The sequence below is a fragment of the Saccoglossus kowalevskii genome, chromosome 12 (assembly GCF_978046115.1).
Source record: "Saccoglossus kowalevskii chromosome 12, keSacKowa6.1, whole genome shotgun sequence".
Lineage (NCBI taxonomy): Eukaryota > Metazoa > Hemichordata > Enteropneusta > Harrimaniidae > Saccoglossus > Saccoglossus kowalevskii.
Window position 1 is genome coordinate 18,792,509 of NC_140652.1, and position 25,950 is coordinate 18,818,458.

Here is a 25,950-nt window from a genome sequence, read left to right on the forward strand (position 1 = left end):
AGCTGACTGATGAGCCTTGTTGAAATATCAGTTGTAAACATAATTTTTCATATGGTGTATCTTTATATTAGACCCGATGGTATTCAAACGGGAACGGTTGCTACTGAAAAAAAACAGTACTAAATGTAATGATAACTACAAAGGCCATCTATCATTAAACAATGTTGTTTCTGAATTGGAAAATGTATTTACACTCCTTTTGTCAGTAACATACTGTAACTTTATAATATTTGAATTGCATTGCTGGTATGTTGTTATAAGAATATTAGTAATACTTTACATGCAAACATGTCATGTGAAGTTGATGATTGATTTTGTTATTTTTGAAATAGTGGACTTCCTTTATTTTTGACATTTTGCGTAATTAAGTATACATTTTTGGACTGACGCGTACGCTGACAAATATAAATATGGATTTCGTTAATATCATAAGCTCATACACATTTACTATGGTCATTATATTTATTCAGTTCAACTTATATTATTAATAAACATTAATACATATCAACACATAACACACTATAATATTAGCTACACTAGTAAATGAGTGCTTTGAACTGGCGTTAGAGTGGTCCATTCCTTTAATTATTATTTTTCATCGCCTTGTCTTTTGTCTAGAAAACACAAGTTGGCACAATTGTTATCTATGTAGTCATATCCATAAGAACTAAATACACATTCACAAGGTATTCACTTTAAAAGCTACATTATAATACACAGAAATAAACTGCCCATGATGTTTGCATTTGGTTTTATTCACCCTTTACAATATAGATTTATATCTGACATCAATGACATAAAGAAATTAAAATTAAACTAAAATCGTCAATCCATGTATATATTAACTCCTTCATTTATCAAACATGTCATAGTGGAAACCGGAATGACAGATAGGAAGCACATTTTGTGTTCATAAAAACAGAACGAATAATGATGACAACAATTATAAATTAAGAATTGTAAGTTAAGTTATTATTCGTTACAACAAAATACTGGGATCGTGAATTGCACTGTTTTACATACATTATAACAAACATCGCATCACTCTCCGTCATACCAGCCTACAATAGTGTATTCATTCATAATGTCAACAAGTGATCAGCTAAAAATAAAATCAGCCACTTACCTGGATCGTCAAATCCTCCCTTTTTTGCCACGACATGCATGGAACAAAACAAACAATCAGGTCACTCAATGTAGATAGATACATTACTCGAAAGAAATCTGAGCCTTGTTATATAAATACAGTACGTACAAAACTAATTATGAAGTAGCCCGTACATATGACGTAGATAGTAGATATAGGTAGATCATCGTTATTGACTTACAAAGTGTCTCCTTTTAGATGGAGCCCATCCTCCGACGCCGCCCATTCCGCCGTACATTTCGAGATGTCTCTCTACTGAAGAAAAGTGGACAAAACTGTTATCTATGTATCGATACAAAGAAGCACGCATACATACTTTTTAAACATATGGAATTACATATCGAATCTACAGAATTTAAAGTGTCTGTGAAATGGCTGCTATTATCTCGCCTAAAACCATTCATTGGTAATCATTATTATTAATTGTTATGTATCTAAGCCTAAAATATGTTTTAAAAGTGAAAAAATGCGTTTCAAACTCAGTCTAAGGTAACATTATTTTCGTGTACTTTGAAACGAGGCTCCTAATTAGCTTCTCGTTTGCATACAGATATATCCATCGTGTGACGTCAGAAGGAGAGCTTGCTGGGATGCCGATTCGTGTTAATACATTTCTTGTGCAGTTTTCTCATCTAGACTGAATTGCCACTTATATACTTGTTCTTCGAGGAAGAATAGACCATAATGAACACATAATATCGCATAGAGTTGAGTTAGATGCGAAATGTATTCTTCCCGGCGTAGTTGGTCACCGTGATTCTCACCGTCAGCGGTGCTCATTTGTACAATAGTACTGTCGCTGGACCCCAGTATTGGACAACTTCGAGTTCATAAGAAGTTGGAAAGAACTACAAAGGGATTGGTTAGGAATGAACAATTACTTATATGGTAGTCAGTCGAAGTGTCTACTTTTTTTCCACGGAATGCCTTTCAATCATCGCGGAGTTTGTCAAAATCAAATTTGATGTTATTTAGCAGGTTACGAGGCATTTCACTACACTGTTTTATTTCATCAACCGTCTAAGTAAAAAAAAAATCATACATATTTTGACATTCGATCTTAACTACTGTGATCAATAAAATAGAGAAATAATTAGCCTGCAGAAATGCAAAAATTAGCAGAGTGTGAGTGCTGCGTAATTTCCTGTTTGTCCGACGCTTCGGTTTCACGACACTATAAAAAAGTTGCTACTTCTCACAGAACAAGGAATAAATGGTATTTAAAAGCGATATTCAGGATCCAAAAAAGTCAAATCATTTTAAGCACCACCCGACGTCTCTCTTTCCTCCCTCGGTGAATATGGGCTAGTCCAGAAACTTTTTCTTTAAAAACACTCTCTCTCAAAAAAACAAAACAAAAAAACAACGAAATATGTATATTATTTAAAAGTAATGGCTTTCTCTCAAAATGTGGCATTTGATGGCGCACTTTAACTTCAACGAGAGTCGGAATTCCGGAAACAGTCGACCATTTTAGAATAGCTGGGCGTGGCTACAGCACTAGAAATATCTAAAACTCATTTGCATACAAATAATCATTTCAGTGGGACACAGATCTAAACTGGGAATCGTGTGGGCAGGCATTTCACAGGCACTTTAATCGAACGCTTACAACTCATTCACGTCTGAAAGCAAATTAGAATCACTATAAATAAATGATTAAAGAAATATGTATCAAACCTTGTCTGGAAGCATCACTTTCAAAACCCTGTTGGGAGTAAAACAAATTGATGTGTAATAGTTATTATTGGACTAAAAATAATATAGCCACATGGAAATATATCTGGATAGTTAACCCTTGAAATTAGTCTCCTGCGATTGCGGCTTTTGATTTCGAACGATAATCCAATGTAACCCTAACGTAATGGTGAAACATTGAATTAGATCATATTTCATACATTCTCATGTGAAATATTACAGTATACGTTAGTTCAGATTTTTTCTAATTTCTGACTGGGATTGTTTGCTTTGAATGATAAAAGAAAAATTCAGACATTGCAAATCTACTTACTGTCAATTGATCTTCCTCACCCTTGATATTGATGACCAGTAAGAATAATAAAGCAAAAATCATCACACGACTCATGTTTGTTGTAATGGCTGAAATTATAAATGATAAGAAAATTAATATGCATTTGGTCAATGTGTAAATATGGACACGAAGTTCACCAACATCATCTTACTCACTTGTGTATGTGAACTACAATCACCGTGATCCGCTTCAATTAATAGCAGTAAAGAAGTGAATAACAGTGAATACCAGTGCACGTAATTATTCGATTATTTCCAACAGAGTGATATGATTGACAGACTCGATGAACTATTTCTGATTGTAGTATTTTTATATATTGCCATGTCAAATCGTACCAGCGTAGTTCTGATTATGTGCGCATGCGCAACATAATGGGTATGAGATATGACACAGTGATCAGTGTCAAACAGTAGTAGTGGATAATATATAACATATATATCTGTTCTATTTTTATAGAAGAACCTTCCCAAATACAAGAAATTCTAAAATTTAAAAAGATAAGAGGTAGTCACTAAACCATGTACTTTCACACTCAAGCAAGATAATAGACATGAGTGTTTTATTGTTAATACTCTGTAAAATACCATTTTTTTACAAATAAAAAAATAAAAAAAAAGAATGCAGACCTCACTTCTTTATATTTTTGAGTGGGCCAGCCAAGTTTCCACATACAAAAATACACATAATAATTCTATTTAGTATAATTTATTTTATAATATAATATTGCCACCGAATTCTTTAAAATAAATTTACTATTTACAAATAAATGTGTTGTACACTATATAATTTTAATATTTTACAATCCATATCCTTATATTTGAATCTGTTTCAGACCATTTGAAAAAAAATATTTTAAAAGCATAACAATACAACACCTAGATTTGGTGTCACAGTTTGCTCCCAATTCATATTGGAATATTGCCAGCAATAATTAATAAAGCTTGTTCAGAAAACCATATTTTCCCGATATCATATTCAGTACCTAGTGTTCAGAATCTACAACAGTAAATAAATAAACAGAAATCATTTTGATGCCATGTTTTTAGACGACACCGCCATATCGCACATATATTCAACTCCGCCATATCAAATTTGGATTTGGACAATACCATTTCAAGCTGTAGGGTGTCTAAACAATGACTCAACAAACAATAAACACATCTTCCACCCACCACACAAAATTTAGCCATAATTGAACAACCAAGAGAGCAACAAATGTCAGGCTGCATCCTGAAAACAGCGAGATAGCACATTACAACTAGTCATTACAAACACGAAATCCTTCATTCCCCCCAGTACATCCTACAGCATTAAAGGTTTCTATACTCATTTACATCTAATAGCAAATAGATGCACCTGACTCATCAAACTGTTGACCAACCAACCACTCATTCTAATTATTGTAGAGTGAGGATGCTATTTTACTAATGGGAGTGATCTTTTAAAAGAATTGAACAAATCTAATATTATAAGCAGCGAACATCGAGTTATACTTTAATTAATGAAGGTATACAGTTCAATTACCAGACAGCATATTGAGGCCGAGGACCTATACCTTGCACCCATAGTTAGTGTAGCCTAGGAGCAGTTAAATACCTGTGCGATATATAATTTCTCGGGCAGTGATTCAGATCTAGTTTCAAAATTAAAATAATATATTAAAATTAATTCATTACAATATATTACAAGCAGTGAATATCAAGTGATGCTCTAATTAATGAAAGTATACAGTTCATTTACCTGAAAACATATTGGGACAGGATTTATAACTTGTACCCATAGTTCTTGTAGCCTAGGTGCAGTTAAATAACTGTGATATATGATTTCTCAGACAGTGATTCAGATCTAGTTTCGAAATTAAAATGAATATTAAAATTAATTCTTTACGATATATATTACAAGCAGTGAATATCAAGTGATGCTTTAATTAATGAAGGTATTCAGTTCACTTACCTGAAAATATATTGGAACAGGACTTATAACTTGTATCCATAGTTCGTGTAGCTTAGGCGCAGTTAAATACCTGTGCGATATATGATTTCTCAGGCAGTGATTCAGAACTAGTTTTGAAATTAAAATAAAATATTAAACTTAATTCATTACAGTACATTACAAGCAGTGAATATCAAAATTAATTCATTACATCTGTTCTATAGAACCTTCCCAAATAAAAGAAATTCTTACATTTATAAACATAATTGGAAGTCACTAAACCATGTACTTTCACACTCAATCAAGAAAATCTTGGTGAACTAGCCTTTCACTGTGAGAGTCTGTAAAATTAAAAAAACAAACAAAAAAAAAACTGCAGACCTCACCTCACCTCCACATACAAAAATACACATAATACTTCCACATACAAAAATACACATAATACTTCTATCATTTTATTTTATAATATTGTCACTGAATTCTTTAAAATAAATTTACCATTTACAAATTAATTGGTCACAATATAATCTTGATATTTTACAACCAAGATAATTAGTTTAAAATCGATATGCCATTATTATATATATATATATATAAATATACAACTTTTATATATTAACAACGCTGTTTAGTGGAATAATTATACAATGTGATTGACAGGTGAAATGAATATTTATGTGAAAATGCTTTTTTTCATGGTAAATCTGTATTAATTCATCGATACAAAGTTCAGCAAAAATATCTGGCAAAAAATACCAGATGAACACATGAAGAATAAAACATGTAGCTAATTTGTACAGTACATTTGGGTATATTTAGCAGGCCGAATGCAGTTTATTCAACCATACAAACGCCATCAAGACACACACACCCTGATTGGATGAAAGCAGAGAATGTTATCGTATAACCTCAACAATTAACACACCACTTATTACATCCCGTGGGCATATGAACACTATTTATTGTTTTTTTTTCACAGGAAATTACGAAATAAACTGAACGAAAATATCGTATGCAAAATAATTCAACAATATTAATGTAGTTGTTTGTTTATTATTTGTAATATATGTGATAATATTTACTATTGTCTGAAAATATTCATTAAAGTTATTTCGATACCAAAAGTACTGTAATCAATATATATCATTGGGCAAAGTATATTTTGGTCCATTGAACGCCATCATTCTCCGTCCAAAAATTGTTATTAAAATATTCTTTTGAAAATTGCGTACATCTTTCGTAATTACAAATCACAAGCAAATGTCTGGGAAAATATAAAATAAGATCTCTTTCGTAAATGATATGTGTATCACTTTGCTTCACCTTTTACTAAATGTGCGTATACAATACACATGTATAACACTTTATAAAAAATCAGAAATATTGTAGTAATTTACGTACCAAACGCCAGTTCATGATACTATATATACTCGATTAAGAGAATTTCACGGTTCATAATTATTCAAGAAATTGCATTTTTCCTTGTCTTTAGAAAATGAGAATTTCTGGTATAAAATAGGTCAGATGTCAAAGTAATGGATGAGCTTAGTGACTGATACATGTGAAAAAATATGATGAAACCGTGTCTCAAAAATTAAAACAAACTGATTTGTAAAAGTTATATTTGACTATAAATGATATCGATACAGGTCAATAAATCTGGATTATCTAGCCTTTAAAGTAGTCGGTCATCGATCGCGGCGTATTATTTTGAACGATAACTACCCGAACTTAATGGTGAAGCATTGATTTAGATCGCATGCGAAATATTACAGTAGACATTAGTTATAGTTAGTTATAATAATCATTCTTGGATTAAAACATATGACACAGCAATACTGGATTCATTAGTAGATCCGCGATTTTTGATTGTTAATGGTTATCCAATGCTACTCCAATTATATGATTAAACAATGAATTAGATCGTGTTTTTTTATTTTTGTTTCGTTTAATTCTGTTACTTCTTTATCATTATTAGTGTTTATGTTTTGTTGCTGCTTGTAGTCATTTCATCGCTTTGATTTCGTTCTCTAACGTTCAACGCCAGGTAGTTTTGGGGTACCTTCTCTTTCGTTTTCCATCCGATGTCCAGTGTAGGGCTACGTTTTGCTTGGTGCTCTCCTCATCACGTGGCCAATCCAGTTCCAGCGTCACCTTCCTTTAATGTTGTCCATGCTTTCTTGCTGGCGTCTATTTAGTACGTCATGGTTGTATATTGTACTAGGCCGACACAATATATTCTTCTCAAATTTTGTGTGTAGAAGACTGCTGCTTGATGTCACTCGCTGTCATTCTGAGCCATACCAAAGGTTTGAGAGGAGAGGTTGACTTTGGTTTGGTGCTGCATTTGGGATATAGCCATACATTGTTGAGCATTCAGGATGCATTACTAGCTTTGCTCAACCGGTTCATGAAATCATTGCGTACTCCCTTATCATGTAACTGAGGTGTAATGTTTTTTATTGTCTGTGCATGTGTGTGTGTGGGAGTTCAGAGCCAAGTCATTAGCAAAATCAAGGTTTTCTAGTGCTGAGAAGAGGGTCCATCGTAGGCCTATTATTTTGTCTTCTGTTATTTGAAACATCAACCAGTCATTAGTGATGTTGAAGTGATGAAATAGTGATGTTTAAATCACACTCTTCCATAGGCTGTCTCGGTGGAGGCTTTCAAACAGTTTTGCAAAATCAACAAAGTTGATGTATATATATTTTCAAGATATTATCGAATTCGATAAAAAACTGATACAAATACTTAGAACAACAGCAAAGTATTAAATGACAAGTGGGCACATTCACACATTTTCATAGAGACAGTGTCAGTATCTTATGGCGCTCGACTGGAGATCTGTGTTGAAAAGAAATATTTTTGTTGCGGTGTACACAAGACGATGAACAACTTGTTATGTTTTAGCAGAACTTCAACCATTATCGATCCACCCATAAACAATTTTATCTCAATAGTGAAATCCGTTGTCAAAATTCTATATAATAACAACGTCGTCGAATAAACAAATAAAATTTTGATCATTTTTAGACCGAAAAAAAAAATTATTCCACTAAGAATCGATGAAAGCGGGCGGTGCGCGATTGAATATTGTAGCCCATTTTGCCTGCAAAGCAGTCGTCAAGTGTAGAGTTGGTAGTAAACCCGGAGAGTAGTCCAGAAAGTTATCAGCCAACACCCTTTACGAGGTAATTGTGAAATCCTAGCTGGCTGATGAGCCTTGTCGAAAAATTAGTTATAAGCATAACATTTCTTATGGTGTATCTTAGTATTAGACTCGATGGTATTCTCAAGGGAAGACGAGGTTGCTACTGAACGAAAACAGTACTTAATGAAATGATAAGTACAAAGGCCAATCTATCATTCAGCAATGTTGTTTCTGAATTGGAAAATGTATTTACACTCCTTTTGTCAGTAACATACTGTAACTTTATAATATTTGAATTGCATTGCTGGTATGTTGTTATAAGAATATCGGTAATACATGACATGCAAACACAGATGTCATGTGACGTTTATGATTGATTGTGTTATTTTAAAAAAATAGTGGACTTCCTTTATTTTTGACAATTGTCGTAACTAAGTATTCATTTTTAGACTGACGCGTACGCTGACAAATATAAATATGGATTGCGTTAACATCAGAAGCAAATACACATTTACTATGGTCATTATGTTTATTCAGTTCAACTTATTATTAATAAACACTAATACTTATTAGCACACTATAATATTATCTACACTAGTTAATGAATTCTTTGAACTGGCGTTAAAGTGGTCCACTCCTTCCATTATTATTTTCCATCACCTTGCCTTTTTTCTAGAAAACACAATTTGGCACAACTGTTAACAATGTATTCATATTCATAAGAATAAAGTACACATTCACACGTTATACACATTGAAAGCTGCATTAGAATCTACGAAATTTAGCTGCATGCAATGTTGAGATAAGGCATTGTTTTTCAATTTAGTTTTATTCACCCGCATATCGATATCTGACATCAGTGACACAAAGAAATTAAAATTAAATTAAAATCGTCAATCCATGTATATAATAACTCCTTCATTTATCAAACATGTCATAGGGGAAACCTAAATGACAGATAGGAAGAAAATTTCGCATTTTGACATTTTGTGTTGATGAGAACAGAACGAATATTGGTGACAACAATTTTAAAATACTTACATTTGAGGATTGTAACTTAAGTTAAGATTCGTTTCAACAAAATACTATGATGGTGAATTGCGCTATTTTACATATAGTGAACCTCTGTACTGATCACATTTGTTCCGAATGCCCTAGTTTTATGAACTAATATTAAAAAGTATCGGCACTATATACGGTTTCTAATTAGACAATATGTTGCAATAAAAGTAAATCATGCAGCTGAAATGTGGAATGCTCCATTAGGGTGCGGACTTACGTGAATGTTTGGAGGTAATATAGGTCAGGTGTCAAAGTGATAGATGAGAGGCTGAGCTAATTGGTTAGACACTAGTTCATTAAACCGCCATCAAAACTGTTATATTAAAATAATGGGTTTTTATAGTTGTGTATATATTAATTGAATTTAATTATAACAAATATCACATCACTGTGCAAGCCAGCCTACAATAGTGAATTCATTCATAATGTCAACAATAGATCAGCTAAAAATAAAATCAATCATTTACCTGGAATGTCCAATCCTCCCTTCTTTGCCACGCCATGCATGAAAAAAAAAACATACAATCAGATTACTCAATCTAGATAGATACATTACTCGAAGGAAAGCCTTATAAATTACTGAGGAGTACGTACAAAACAAATTATGAAGTAGCTCGTACACATGATATATTACGGTAGATCATCATTAATGACTTACAAAACGTTTACTTGGCAATGGAGGCCATCCTTCGACGCCGCCCATTCCACCATCAATTCCGAAACGTCTCTCTACTGAACAAAAATGGGCAACACTGTTAACTATGTATCGATACAAAGAAGCAGCATGCATGCATATTCTGTAAACAAATGGAATTACTTTCAAATCTACAGAATTTAAAGTGCCTGTGAAATGGCTGCTATTATCTCGCCTATAACCATTCATTGGTAATCAATATTATTATTTTGTAAGTATCTAAACATAAGATATGTTTTTAACGTGAAAAAATGCATTTCAAACTCAGTCTAGGGTAACTTTATTTCGTGTATTTCAAAACGAGACTCCACATTAGCTTCCTATTTGCATACAGAAATAGCCCTTGTGACGTCAGAAAGGGAGTTTGCTAAGCAGCTTGCATTGCTGATACGTGTATATAAGGCATATTTCCTGTAAAGTTTTCTCAACTTGACTGAATTGCCATTTGTCTACTTGTTTTTCGAAGAATATTAGACGATAATGAACACATAATATCAAGTTCGAATTTGTCATAATCAAATTTGACGCCTGAATTGTCTCGTTATTTAGCAGGTTACGAGACATTTCACTATACTGTTTTATTTCATCGATCGTCTATATAAAAAAAAATAATAATAAAAAGAGAAGATATTTTGACATTTGAAACATTTAAGTATAGTGATCAATCAAATAAAAAAATAATAATAAAAAAATAAATGACAAATCACAGTTACCCAATAAACGACAGTCGCATGGAAATGAATTGACATTCGGTTGAAAGGAGTGAACGCTTCGGGTCATGACGAGGACAAGTGCGTGAAAGGCGGCGTTAGATTGGATAATAAAAATAATTTAGAGCGACACATAAACAGACAACTTTAGAGTGGATTCGAATTAGCGTGAATGTCATAATTACACCATTATATTAAAAATTTACTTTTTCGAAGAACATTAATTCTGATACCAAACAAAGCGATATTTAGGATCAAAAACTAGTCAAAACATTTGAAACATCACCCAACGTTCCTCTCTCCCCTGAAATAACCCTCGGTGAACATGGGCTGGTCAGTAATCTATTTCTTTAAAAAATCTCTCTCAAGATAAAAAACAACGGAAAAATGTATATTGTTTAAAAGTAAGTTGAATGACGCAGTGTTATAAAAGTACGGCACAGGAGTATGGCTTTCTCTCAAATGTTGGCATTGGATGGCGCACTTTAACTTCGGCGAGAGTCGGAAATCCGGAAACAGTCGATGATTTCATGATAGCTGGACATAGCTACACATACATTCACTTAGATACAGATAATCATTTTCAAAAAAAAAGTCAATAACTATCCATAACAGTGGAACACAGATCCAAAACAGGGCGGGAATTTCACAGGCACTTTAAATGAACGCTTATAACTCATTCACGTCTGCAAGCGGATCAGGACTGTAATGAATAAATGTTTAAAAAAAAATATGTATCACACCTTGTCCGGACGCATCACCTTCAAAACCCTGTTGAAATAAAACAAATTGATATGTAATAGTTATTCTTGGTCTAAAAATATTATTGCCACATGGCAATATATCTCGATAATCAGCCCTTTAAATTGGTCTGCCGCGATCGGGGCTTTTGATTTCGAACGATAATCCAATGCAACCCGAACCTAATGGTGAAACATTGAGCTAGATCGGATTTCATACATTTTCATGAGGAATATGACAGTAGACGTTAGATTATATTTTTTTTTTATTTCTGACCAGAATGTATTGCCTGATAACAGAGAAATTTAGACAATGCAAGTCTACTTACTGTCAATTGATTTTCCTCACCCTTGATATTGATGACCAGTGAGAAGAATAAAGCAAAAATCATCACACGACTCATGTTTGTTGTAATGACTGAAATTATGAATGATAGTAAAATTAGTGTGCACGTGTTCAGGATGCTTGTAAATGTCGACACATAATTATATAATCCACCAACAACTGTAAATATGGACACGATGTTCCCCAACATCACCTTACTCACTTGTCTATGTGAACTACGAACACTGTGATCCGTTTCAATGAAAAGCAGTGAAGAAGTGAATAGCAGTGACTACCTGTGCACGTAATTATCAGATGGTTTCAAACAGTGATGTGATTGACAGGCTCGATGAACCATTGTTTTATTTCTGATTATAGTATTTTTATATAATACCATGCCAACTCGTACCAGTGTAGTTCTGATTCCGAGAGCTTGCCCAGTAGAAGGGGTATGAGATGTGACAACACCGTGATCAGTGTCAAATAACAGTAGTGAATAATATATATATATATACTTCATTGTTAAAAAATTCAATAAGACATTTTTATTTTATATATACAACTTCTGTATATTACCAGCTCTGATCAGTGGCATAATTATACAATGTGATTTCCAGTGAAATGAATATTTATGTGAAAATGCTTGTTTTAATGTAAATCTGTATTAATTCATTGATAGAATGTTCAGCAAAAATATCTGGCCAAAAACAAAATAAAGTGAAAGAAAATATGGCATGCTAAATAATTAAAAAATATTAATGTAGTTCTTTGTTTATTATTTGTAATGTATGTGATAATATTTACAATTTTCTGAAAGTATTCATTAAATTTATTTCAATGCCAAAAGTACTGTAATCATTATATATATCATTGGGCAAAGTATACTTCTGATCCGTTGAACGGCAGCATTCTCCGTCTAACAATTTTTATAAAAATATTGTTGTGAAAATTGTGTACATCTTTCGTATTCACGGATCGCAAGCAAAGGTCTTGGAAAATACATTTTACAAGATATCTTTCGTAAATGATATATGCATAACTTTATTTTACCGCATAATGAAAATGTATATACAATACTTTTAAACAAATCAGATATAGTGTGGTAATTTACATTCTAAACTGCAGTTAATGTAACTATAGATACTCGATTAAGAGAATTTCAGTTTAAAATGACGCGCATTATTTTGTATACTTCCATGAGTTCGACACGTGTACTTTTTTGTCATCTCCTACGGAAAAATTCTTTCGCATTTTTTTATTTTTTATTAAAGGCTTGGATGTGAGAGAATTGAAGGAATATATAAATATATATATATCTGTTCTATTTTTATAGAAGAATGTTCCCAAATAAAAAAAAATTCTAAAATTTAAAAATATAAGAGGTAGTCACTAAACCATGTACTTTCACACTCAAGCAAGAGAATAGACATGTTGGTGAACTAGCCTTGCACTGTGAGTGTTTTATTGTTTACAATAAAGTTTTTTCCACAAATAAAAAAAATTAAAAAAAAGAACTGCAGACCACACTTCTTTATATTTATAAGTGGGCAAGCCATGTTTCCACATACAAAAATACACATAATATATTTCTATTTAATTTATTTTATTTAAAAAAAAATATATTTTAGAGGCATAACAATACAACGACTAGATTTGGTGTCACAGTTTGCTCCCAATTCATACTGGAATATTGCCAGGAATAATTAACGAAGCTTGTTCAGAAAACCATTTATTCCCGACATCATATTCAATGGCTAGTTCTCAGGATCTACAACAGTAAATAAATAAACAGTACTCATTTTGATGCGTGGTTTTTAGACGACACTGCCATATCGCACATATATTCAACACTATCATATCAAATTTGGATTTGGCCATACCATTTCAAGCTGCAGGGTGTCTAAACAATGACTCAATAAACACATCTTCCACCCACCTCACAAATTTTAGCCACAATTGAATAACCAAGAAAGCAACAAATATCAGGCTGCATCTTGAAAACAACGAGATACCGCATTACAACCAGTCATTACAAACATGAAGTCCTCCACCCCTCCCAGTACACCCTACAGCATTAATGGTTCATATACTCATTTGCATCTATGTACAGCAAGCTTAGCCAATAGATGCACCTGACTCATCAATTTTTGACCAACCACTCATTCCAAATATTGTGGAGTGAGGGCGCTATTTACTAATGAGAGGAATCTTTTAAATAAATTAAACAGATCTAATATTACCAGCAGTGAGTATCTAGTTATGCTACAATTAGAGAAGGTATACAATTCACTCACCTGTAAACATACTGTGGCATGACTTATAACTTGTCCCTATAGATTTGGTAGCCTAGGCGTAGTGAATACATGTACGATATACGTCTCAGATATTGAATTTGCTTTACTTCTGAAATTAAAATAAAATATTAAAATTAATTCATTACAATATTACCAGCAGTGAGTATCTAGTTATGCTAAAATTAGAGAAGGTATACAATTCACTCACCTGTAAACATACTATGGCATGACTTATAACTTGTTCCTAAAGATTTGGTAGCCTAGGCGTAGTGAATACATGGACGATATACGTCTCAGATATTGAATTTGCTTTACTTCTGAAATTAAAATAAAATATTAAAATTAATTCATTACAATTACAAGCAGTGAGTATCTAGTTATGCTTTTAATAGAGAAGGTATACAATTCACTCACCTGTAAACATACTGTGGCATGACTTATAACTTGTTCCTATAGATTTGGTAGCCTAGGCTGTAGTGAATACATGTATGATATATGTCTCAGATATTGAATTTGCTTAACTTCTGAAATTAAAATAAAATAATAAAATTAATTCATTACAACTACAAGCAGTGAGTATCTAGTTATGCTTTAATTAGAGAAGGTATACAATTCACTCACCTGTAAACATACTATGGCATGACATATAACTTTTTCCTATAGATTTGGTAGCCTAGGCGTAGTGAATACATGTACGATATACGTCTCAGATATTGAATTTGATTTACTTCTGAAATTAAAATAAAATATTAAAATTAATTCATTACAATTACAAGCAGTGAGTATCTAGTTATGCTTTAATTAGAGAAGGTATACAATTCACTCACCTGTAAACATACTATGGCATGACATATAACTTTTAGCCCTAGGGGGGTGGTCAGTCTAGCCACCGTTGAAATCTTTTAAAATTTGATTTCACAGTTAGTGATTCAGCTTTAGTTCTGAAATTAAATTAAATTATTAAAATTAATTCATTAATATTACCAGCAGTGAGTATCTAGTTATACTGTAATTACAGAAAGTATACAATTCACTCACCTGTAAACATACTGTGGCATGACTTATAACTTGTTCCTATAGATTTGGTAGCCTAGACGTAGTGAATACGTGTATGATATACATCTCAGATATTGAATTTGCTTTTCTTCTGAAATTAAAATAAAATATTAAAATTAATTCATTACAACTACAAGCAGTGAGTCTCTAGTTAGGCTTTAATTAGAGAAGGTATACAATTCACTCACCTGTAAACATATTATGGCATGACATATAACTTTTAGCCCTAAGGGGGGTCAGTCTAGCCACCGTTGAAATCTTTTAAAATTTGATTTCACAGATAGTGATTCAGCTTTAGTTCTGAAATTAAATTAAATTATTAAAATTAATTCATTAATATTACCAGCAGTGAGTATCTAGTTATGCTAAAATTAGAGAAGGCATACAATTCACTCACCTGTAAACATACTATGGCATGACTTACAACTTGTTCCTATAGATTTGGTAGCCTAGGCGTTGTGAATACATGTACGATATACGTCTCAGATATTGAATTTGCTTTACTTCTGAAATTAAAATAAAATATTAAAATTAATTCATTACAATTACAAGCAGTGAGTATCTAGTTATGCTTTAATTAGAGAAGGTATACAATTCACTCACCTGTAAACATACTATGGCATGACTTATAACTTGTTCATACAGATTTGGTAGCCTAGGCGTTGTAAATACATGTACGATATACGTCTCAGATATTGAATTTGCTTTACTTCTGAAATTAAAATAAAATATTAAAATTAATTCATTACAATTACAAGCAGTGAGTATCTAGTTATGCTTTAATTAGAGAAGGTATACAATTCACTCACCTGTAAACATACTATGGCATGACTTATAACTTGTTCATACAGATTTGGTAGCCTAGGCATAGTGAATACATGTACTATATACGTCTCAGATATTGAATTTGCTTTACTTCTGAAATTAAAATAAAATATTAAAATTTTTTCATTACAATATTACCAGCAGTGAGTATCAAGTTATGCTTTAATTAGAGAAGGTATACAATTCACTCACCTGTAAACATACTATGGCATGACATATAACTTTTAGCCCTAGGGGGGATGGGTGGTCAGTCTAGCCACCGTTGAAATCTTTTAAAATTTGATTTCACGGATAGTGATTCAGCTTTAGTTCTGAAATTAAATTAAATTATTAAAATTAATTCATTAATATTACCAGCAGTGAGTATCTAGTTATGCTATAATTAGAGAAGGTATACAATTCACTCACCTGTAAACATACTGTGGCATGACTTATAACTTGTTCCTATAGATTTGGTAGCCTAGACTTAGTGAATACGTGTACGATATACGTCTCAGATATTGAATTTGCTTTACTTCTGAAATTAAAATAAAATATTAAAATTAATTCATTACAATATTACCAGCAGTGAGTATCTAGTTATGCTAAAATTAGAGAAGGTATACAATTCACTCACCTGTAAACATACTATGGCATGACTTATAACTTGTTCCTATAGATTTGGTAGCCTAGGCGTAGTGAATACATGTACGATATACGTCTCAGATATTGAATTTGCTTTACTTCTGAAATTAAAATAAAATATTAAAATTAATTGATTACAATTACAAGCAGTGAGTATCTAGTTATGCTTTAATTAGAGAAGGTATACAATTCACGAACCAGTAAACATACTATGGCATGACTTATAACTTGTTCCTATAGATTTGGTAGCCTAGGCGTTGTGAATACATGTAAGATATACGTCTCAGATATTGAATTTGCTTTACTTCTGAAATTAAAATAAAATATTAAAATTAATTCATTACAATTACAAGCAGTGAGTATCTAGTTATGCTTTAATTAAAGAAGGTATACAATTCACCCACCTGTAAAAATACTGTGCCATGACTTATAACTTGTTCCTATAGATTTGGTAGCCTAGGCGTTGTGAATACATGTACGATATACGTCTCAGATATTGAATTTACTTTACTTCTGAAATTAAAATAAAATATTAAAATTAATTCATTACAATTACAAGCAGTGGGTATCTAGTAATGCTTTAATTAGAGAAGGTATACAATTCTCTCACCTGTAAACATACTATGGCATGACATATAACTTTTAGCCCTGGGGGGGGGGGGGTCAGTCTAGCCACTGTTGAAATCTTTTCAAATTTGATTTCACAGATAGTGATTCAGCTTTAGTTCTGAAATTAAATTAAATTATTAAAATCAATTCATTAATATTACCAGCAGTGAGTATCTAGTTATACTATAATTATAGAGGTATACAATTCACTCACCTGTAAACATACTGTGGCATGACTTATAACTTGTTCCTATAGATTTGGTAGCCTAGACGTAGTGAATACGTGTATGATATACATCTCAGATATTGAATTTGCTTTTCTTCTGAAATTAAAATAAAATATTAAAATTAATTCATTACAACTACAAGCAGTGAGTCTCTAGTTATGCTTTAATTAGAGAAGGTATACAATTCACTCACCTGTAAACATATTATGGCATGACATATAACTTTTAGCCCTATGGGGGGTCAGTCTAGCCACCGTTGAAATCTTTTAAAATTTGATTTCACAGATAGTGATTCAGCTTTAGTTCTGAAATTAAATTAAATTATTAAAATTAATTCATTAATATTACCAGCAGTGAGTATCTAGTTATGCTAAAATTAGAGAAGGTATACAATTCACTCACCTGTAAACATACTATGGCAGGACTTACAAATTGTTCCTATAGATTTGGTAGCCTAGGCGTTGTGAATACATGTACGATATACGTCTCAGATATTGAATTTGCTTTACTTCTGAAATTAAAATAAAATATTAAAATTAATTAATTACAATTACAAGCAGTGAGTATCTAGTTATGCTTTAATTAGAGAAGGTATACAATTCACTCACCTGTAAACATACTATGGCATGACTTATAACTTGTTCCTATAGATTTGGTAGCCTAGGCGTAGTGAATACATGGACGATATACGTCTCAGATATTGAATTTGCTTTACTTTTGAAATTAAAATAAAATATTAAAATTAATTCATTACAATTACAAGCAGTGAGTATCTAATTATGCTTTTAATAGAGAAGGTATACAATTCACTCACCTGTAAACATACTGTGGCATGACATATAACTTGTTCCTATAGATTTGGTAGCCTAGGCATAGTGAATACATGTACGATATACGTCTCAGATATTGAATTTGCTTTACTTCTGAAATTAAAATAAAATATTAAAATTAATTCATTACAATTACAAGCAGTGAGTATCTAGTTATGCTTTAATTAGAGAAGGTATACAATTCACTCACCAGTAAACATACTATGGCATGACTTACAACTTGTTCCTATAGATTTGGTAGCCTAGGCGTTGTGAATACATGTACGATATACGTCTCAGATATTGAATTTGCTTTACTTCTGAAATTAAAATAAAATATTAAAATTAATTCATTACAATTACAAGCAGTGAGTATCTAGTTATGCTTTAATTAGAGAAGGTATACAATTCACTCACCTGTAAACATACTATGGCATGACATATAACTTTTAGCCCTAGGGGGGGGGTCAGTCTAGCCACCGTTGAAATCTTTTAAAATTTGATTTCACAGATAGTGATTCAGCTTTAGTTCTGAAATTAAATTAAATTATTAAAATTAATTCATTAATATTACCAGCAGTGAGTATCTAGTTATGCTATAATTAGAGAAGGTATACAATTCACTCACCTGTAAACATTCTGTGGCATGACTTATAACTTGTTCCTATAGATTTGGTAGCCTAGACTTAGTGAATACGTGTACGATATACGTCTCAGATATTGAATTTGCTTTACTTCTGAAATTAAAATAAAATATTAAAATTAATTCATTACAATATTACCAGCAGTGAGTATCTAGTTATGCTAAAATTAGAGAAAGTATACAATTCACTCACCTGTAAACATACTATGGCATGACTCATAACTTGTTCCTATAGATTTGGTAGCCTAGGCGTAGTGAATACATGTACGATATACGTCTCAGATATTGAATTTGCTTTACTTCTGAAATTAAAATAAAATATTAAAATTAATTCATTACAATTACAAGCAGTGAGTATCTAGTTATGCTTTAATTAGAGAAGGTATACAATTCACTCACCAGTAAACATACTATGGCATGACTTACAACTTGTTCCTATAGATTTGGTAGCCTAGGCGTTGTGAATACATGTACGATATACGTCTCAGATATTGAATTTGCTTTACTTCTGAAATTAAAATAAAATATTAAAATTAATTCATTACAATTACAAGCAGTGAGTATCTAGTTATGCTTTAATTAAAGAAGGTATACAATTCACCCACCTGTAAAAATACTGTGCCATGACTTATAACTTGTTCCTATAGATTTGGTAACCTAGTTGTTGTTAATACATGTACGATATACGTCTCAGATATTGAATTTGCTTTACTTCTGAAATTAAAATAAAATATTAAAATTAATTCATTACAATTACAAGCAGTGGGTATCTAGTTATGCTTTAATTAGAGAAGGTATACAATTCACTCACCTGTAAACATACTATGGCATGACTTATAACTTGTTCCTATAGATTTGGTAGCCTAGGCGTTGTGAATACATGTACGATATATGTCTCAGATATAGAATTTGCTTTACTTCTGAAATTAAAATAAAATAATAAAATTAATTCATTACAATTACAAGCAGTGAGTATCTAGTTATGTTATAATTAGAGAAGGTATACAATTCTCTCACCTGTAAACATACTATGGCATGACATATAACTTTTAGCCCTGGGGGGGGGGGTCAGTCTAGCCACTGTTGAAATCTTTTAAAATTTGATTTCACAGATAGTGATTCAGCTTTAGTTCTGAAATTAAATTAAATTATTAAAATCAATTCATTAATATTACCAGCAGTGAGTATCTAGTTATACTATAATTATAGAAAGTATACAATTCACTCACCTGTAAACATACTGTGGCATGACTTATAACTTGTTCCTATAGATTTGGTAGCCTAGACGTAGTGAATACGTGTATGATATACATCTCAGATATTGAATTTGCTTTTCTTCTGAAATTAAAACAAAATATTAAAATTAATTCATTACAACTACAAGCAGTGAGTCTCTAGTTATGCTTTAATTAGAGAAGGTATACAATTCACTCACCTGTAAACATATTATGGCATGACATATAACTTTTAGCCCTAAGGGGGGGGGGGGGTCAGTCTAGCCACCGTTGAAATCTTTTAAAATTTGATTTCACATATAGTGATTCAGCTTTAGTTCTGAAATTAAAATAAAATATTAAAATTAATTCATTACAATTACAAGCAGTGAGTATCTAGTTATGCTTTTATTAGAGAAGGTATACAATTCACTCACCTGTAAACATACTATGGCATGACTTATAACTTGTTCATATTGACTTGGTAGCCTAGGCGTAGTGAATACATGGACGATATACGTCTCAGATATTGAATTTGCTTTACTTCTGAAATTAAAATAAAATATTAAAATTAATTCATTACAATTACAAGCAGTGAGTATCTAGTTATGCTTTTAATAGAGAAGGTATACAATTCACTCACCTGTAAACATACTATGGCATGACTTATAACTTGTTCATACAGATTTGGTAGCCTAGGCGTTGTAAATACATGTACGATATGCGTCTCAGATATTGAAATTGCTTTACTTCTGAAATTAAAATAAAATAATAAAATTAATTCATTACAACTACAAGCAGTGAGTATCTAGTTATGCTTTAATTAGAGAAGGTATACAATTCACTCACCTGTAAACATACTATGGCATGACATATAACTTTTAGCCCTAGGGGGGTGGTCAGTCTAGCCACCATTGAAATCTTTTAAAATTTGATTTCACAGTTAGTGATTCAGCTTTAGTTCTGAAATTAAATTAAATTATTAAAATTAATTCATTAATATTACCAGCAGTGAGTATCTAGTTATACTATAATTATAGAAAGTATACAATTCACTCACCTGTAAACATACTGTGGCATGACTTATAACTTGTTCCTATAGATTTGGTAGCCTAGACGTAGTGAATACGTGTATGATATACATCTCAGATATTGAATTTGCTTTTCTTCTGAAATTAAAACAAAATATTAAAATTAATTCATTACAACTACAAGCAGTGAGTATCTAGTTATGCTTTAATTAGAGAAGGTATACAATTCTCTCACCTGTAAACATACTATGGCATGACATATAACTTTTAGCCCTAGGGGGGTGGTCAGTCTAGCCACCGTTGAAATCTTTTAAAATTTGATTTCACAGTTAGTGATTCAGCTTTAGTTCTGAAATTAAATTAAATTATTAAAATTAATTCATTAATATTACCAGCAGTGAGTATCTAGTTATACTATAATTATAGAAAGTATACAATTCACTCACCTGTAAACATACTGTGGCATGACTTATAACTTGTTCCTATAGATTTGGTAGCCTAGACGTAGTGAATACGTGTATGATATACATCTCAGATATTGAATTTGCTTTTCTTCTGAAATTAAAACAAAATATTAAAATTAATTCATTACAACTACAAGCAGTGAGTATCTAGTTATGCTTTAATTAGAGAAGGTATACAATTCACTCACCTGTAAACATACTATGGCATGACATATAACTTTTAGCCCTAAGGGGGGTCAGTCTAGCCACCGTTGAAATCTTTTAAAATTTGATTTCACATATAGTGATTCAGCTTTAGTTCTGAAATTAAATTAAATTATTAAAATTAATTCATTAATATTACCAGCAGTGAGTATCTAGTTATGCTAAAATTAGAGAAGGTATACAATTCACTCACCTGTAAACATACTATGGCATGACTTACAACTTGTTCTTATAGATTTGGTAGTCTAGGCGTTGTGAATACGTGTACGATATACGTCTCAGATATTGAATTTGCTTTACTTCTGAAATTAAAATAAAATATTAAAATTAATTCATTACAATTACAAGCAGTGAGTATCTAGTTATGCTTTAATTAGAGAAGGTATACAATTCACTCACCTGTAAACATACTATGGCATGACTTATAACTTGTTCATACAGATTTGGTAGCCTAGGCGTTGTAAATACATGTACGATATACGTCTCAGATATTGAATTTGCTTTACTTCTGAAATTAAAATAAAATATTAAAATTAATTCATTACAATTACAAGCAGTGAGTATCTAGTTATGCTTTAATTAGAGAAGGTATACAATTCACTCACCTGTAAACATACTATGGCATGACTTATAACTTGTTCATACAGATTTGGTAGCCTAGGCATTGTAAATACATGTACGATATACGTCTCAGATATTGAATTTGCTTTACTTCTGAAATTAAAATAAAATATTAAAATTAATTCATTACAATTACAAGCAGTGAGTATCTAATTATGCTATAATTAGAGAAGTTATAAAAATTCACTCACCTGTAAACATACTATGGCATGACTTATAACTTGTTCCTATAGATTTGGTAGCCTAGGCGTAGTGAATACATGTACGATATACGTCTCAGATATAGAATTTGCTTTACTTCTGAAATTATATTAAATTATTAAAATCAATTCATTAATATAACCAGCAGTGAGTATCTAGTTATGCTATAATTAGAGAAGGTATACAACTCACTCACCTGTAAACATACTATGGCATGACATATAAATTTTAGCCCTAAGGGGGGTCAGTCTAGCCACCGTTGAAATCTTTTAAAATTTGATTTCACATATAGTGATTCAGCTTTAGTTCTGAAATTAAATTAAATTATTAAAATTAATTCATTAATATTACCAGCAGTGAGTATCTAGTTATGCTAAAATTAGAGAAGGTATACAATTCACTCACCTGTAAACATACTATGGCATGACATATAACTTTTAGCCCTACGGGGGGTCAGTCTAGCCACCGTTGAAATCTTTTAAAATTTGATTTCACATATAGTGATTCAGCTTTAGTTCTGAAATTAAATTAAATTATTAAAATTAATTCATTAATATTACCAGCAGTGAGTATCTAGTTATGCTAAAATTAGAGAAGGTATACAATTCACTCACCTGTAAACATACTATGGCATGACTTACAACTTGTTCCTATAGATTTGGTAGCCTAGGCGTTGTGAATACATGTACGATATACGTCTCAGATATTGAATTTGCTTTACTTCTGAAATTAAAATAAAATATTAAAATTAATTCATTACAATTACAAGCAGTGAGTATCTAGTTATGCTTTAATTAGAGAAGGTATACAATTCACTCACCTGTAAACATACTATGGCATGACTTATAACTTGTTCATACAGATTTGGTAGCCTAGGCGTTGTAAATACATGTACGATATGCGTCTCAGATATTGAAATTGCTTTACTTCTGAAATTAAAATAAAATATTAAAATTAATTCATTACAATTACAAGCAGTGAGTATCTAATTATGCTATAATTAGAGAAGTTATAAAAATTCACTCACCTGTAAACATACTATGGCATGACTTATAACTTGTTCCTATAGATTTGGTAGCCTAGGCGTAGTGAATACATGTACGATATACGTCTCAGATATAGAATTTGCTTTACTTCTGAAATTATATTAAATTATTAAAATCAATTCATTAATATTACCAGCAGTGAGTATCTAGTTATGCTTTAATTAGAGAAGGTATACAATTCTCTCACCTGTAAACATACTATGGCATGACATATAACTTTTAGCCCTGGGGGGGGGTCAGTCTAGCCACTGTTGAAAGCTTTTAAAAGTTGATTTCACAGATAGTGATACAGCTTTAGTTCTGAAATTAAATTAAATTATTAAAATCAATTCATTAATATTACCAGCAGTGAGTATCTAGTTATGATATAATTAGAGAAGGTATACAATTCACTCACCTGTAAACATACTGTGGCATGACTTATAACTTGTTCCTATAGATTTGGTAGCCTAGACGTAGTGAATACGTGTACGATATACGTCTCAGATATTGAATTTGCTTTACTTCTGAAATTAAAATAAAATATTAAAATTAATTCATTACAACTACAAGCAGTGAGTCTCTAGTTAGGCTTTAATTAGAGAAGGTATACAATTCACTCACCTGTAAACATATTATGGCATGACATATAACTTTTAGCCCTAAGGGGGGTCAGTCTAGCCACCGTTGAAATCTTTTAAAATTTGATTTCACAGATAGTGATTCAGCTTTAGTTCTGAAATTAAATTAAATTATTAAAATTAATTCATTAATATTACCAGCAGTGAGTATCTAGTTATGCTATAATTAGAGAAGGTATACAATTCACTCACCTGTAAACATACTGTGGCATGACTTATAACTTGTTCCTATAGATTTGGTAGCCTAGGCGTAGTGTAGTGAATACGTGTACAATATATGTCTCAGATATTGAATTTGCTTTACTTCTGAAATTAAAATAAAATATTAAAATTAATTCATTACAATATTACCAGCAGTGAGTATCTAGTTATGCTTTAATTAGAGAAGGTATACAATTCACTCACCTGTAAACATACTATGGCATGACTTATAACTTGTTCCTATAGATTTGGTAGCCTAGGCATAGTGAATACATGTACGATATACGTCTCAGATATAGAAATTGCTTTACTTCTGAAATTAAAATAAAATATTAAAATTAATTCATTACAATTACAAGCAGTGAGTATCTAGTTATGCTTTAATTAGAGAAGGTATAAAAATTCACTCACCTGTAAACATACTATGGCATGACTTATAACTTGTTCCTATAGATTTGGTAGCCTAGGCGTAGTGAATACGTGTATGATATACATCTCAGATATTGAATTTGCTTTTCTTCTGAAATTAAAATAAAATATTAAAATTAATTCATTACAACTACAAGCAGTGAGTCTCTAGTTAGGCTTTAATTAGAGAAGGTATACAATTCACTCACCTGTAAACATATTATGGCATGACATATAACTTTTAGCCCTAAGGGGGTCAGTCTAGCCACCGTTGAAATCTTTTAAAATTTGATTTCACAGATAGTGATTCAGCTTTAGTTCTGAAATTAAATTAAATTATTAAAATTAATTCATTAATATTACCAGCAGTGAGTATCTAGTTATGCTTTAATTAGAGAAGGTATACAATTCTCTCACCTGTAAACATACTATGGCATGACATATAACTTTTAGCCCTGGGGGGGGGTCAGTCTAGCCACTGTTGAAATCTTTTAAAAGTTGATTTCACAGATAGTGATACAGCTTTAGTTCTGAAATTAAATTAAATTATTAAAATCAATTCATTAATATTACCAGCAGTGAGTATCTAGTTATGATATAATTAGAGAAGGTATACAATTCACTCACCTGTAAACATACTGTGGCATGACTTATAACTTGTTCCTATAGATTTGGTAGCCTAGACGTAGTGAATACGTGTACAATATACGTCTCAGATATTGAATTTGCTTTACTTCTGAAATTAAAATAAAATATTAAAATTAATTCATTACAATATTACCAGCAGTGAGTATCTAGTTATGCTGTAATTAGAGAAGGTATACAATTCACTCAACTGTATACATACTATGGCATCACTTATAACTTGTTCCTATTGACTTGGTAGCCTAGGCGTAGTGAATACGTGTACGATATACGTCTCTGATATTGAATTTGCTTTACTTCTGAAATTAAAATAAAATATTAAAATTAATTCATTACAATATTACCAGCAGTGAGTATCTAGTTATGCTATAATTAGAGAAGGTATACAATTCACTCACCTGTAAACATACTGTGG

The 25,950-nt window shown here is 31.5% G+C and overlaps 4 long non-coding RNA genes across 10 annotated transcripts; all 4 read right to left on the reverse strand.

Annotated features, from left to right (window-relative positions):
- Positions 1-443: 443 nt before the first annotated feature.
- LOC144363525 (uncharacterized) lies at positions 444-3,488 on the reverse strand. Of its 4 annotated transcripts, none has more exons than XR_013422740.2 (6): positions 3,335-3,488; positions 3,159-3,247; positions 2,828-2,855; positions 1,329-1,399; positions 1,127-1,145; positions 444-614 (listed from the first exon to the last, which is right to left on the reverse strand). It is a non-coding gene; the product is annotated as an uncharacterized LOC144363525 (long non-coding RNA). The 4 variants fall into 4 exon arrangements; XR_014931128.1 differs by having other exon boundaries at positions 1,127-1,158; positions 1,327-1,399; XR_013422739.2 differs by having other exon boundaries at positions 1,329-1,402.
- Positions 3,489-8,772: 5,284 nt separating this feature from the next.
- On the reverse strand, positions 8,773-12,120 carry LOC144363523 (uncharacterized). 4 transcript variants are annotated; one of them, XR_014931131.1, is made up of 6 exons: positions 12,017-12,120; positions 11,798-11,886; positions 11,472-11,499; positions 9,983-10,053; positions 9,792-9,810; positions 8,773-8,934 (listed from the first exon to the last, which is right to left on the reverse strand). It is a non-coding gene; the product is annotated as an uncharacterized LOC144363523 (long non-coding RNA). The 4 variants fall into 4 exon arrangements; XR_014931129.1 differs by having other exon boundaries at positions 9,792-9,813; XR_014931130.1 differs by having other exon boundaries at positions 9,983-10,056.
- A 3,847-nt stretch (positions 12,121-15,967) lies between these two features.
- On the reverse strand, positions 15,968-16,699 carry LOC146735594 (uncharacterized). The gene is made up of 4 exons (XR_014931132.1): positions 16,585-16,699; positions 16,377-16,485; positions 16,161-16,279; positions 15,968-16,061 (listed from the first exon to the last, which is right to left on the reverse strand). It is a non-coding gene; the product is annotated as an uncharacterized LOC146735594 (long non-coding RNA).
- Positions 16,700-21,403: 4,704 nt separating this feature from the next.
- On the reverse strand, positions 21,404-21,895 carry LOC146735595 (uncharacterized). Its single transcript, XR_014931133.1, has 3 exons — positions 21,778-21,895; positions 21,572-21,680; positions 21,404-21,474 (listed from the first exon to the last, which is right to left on the reverse strand). It is a non-coding gene; the product is annotated as an uncharacterized LOC146735595 (long non-coding RNA).
- Positions 21,896-25,950: the final 4,055 nt, after the last annotated feature.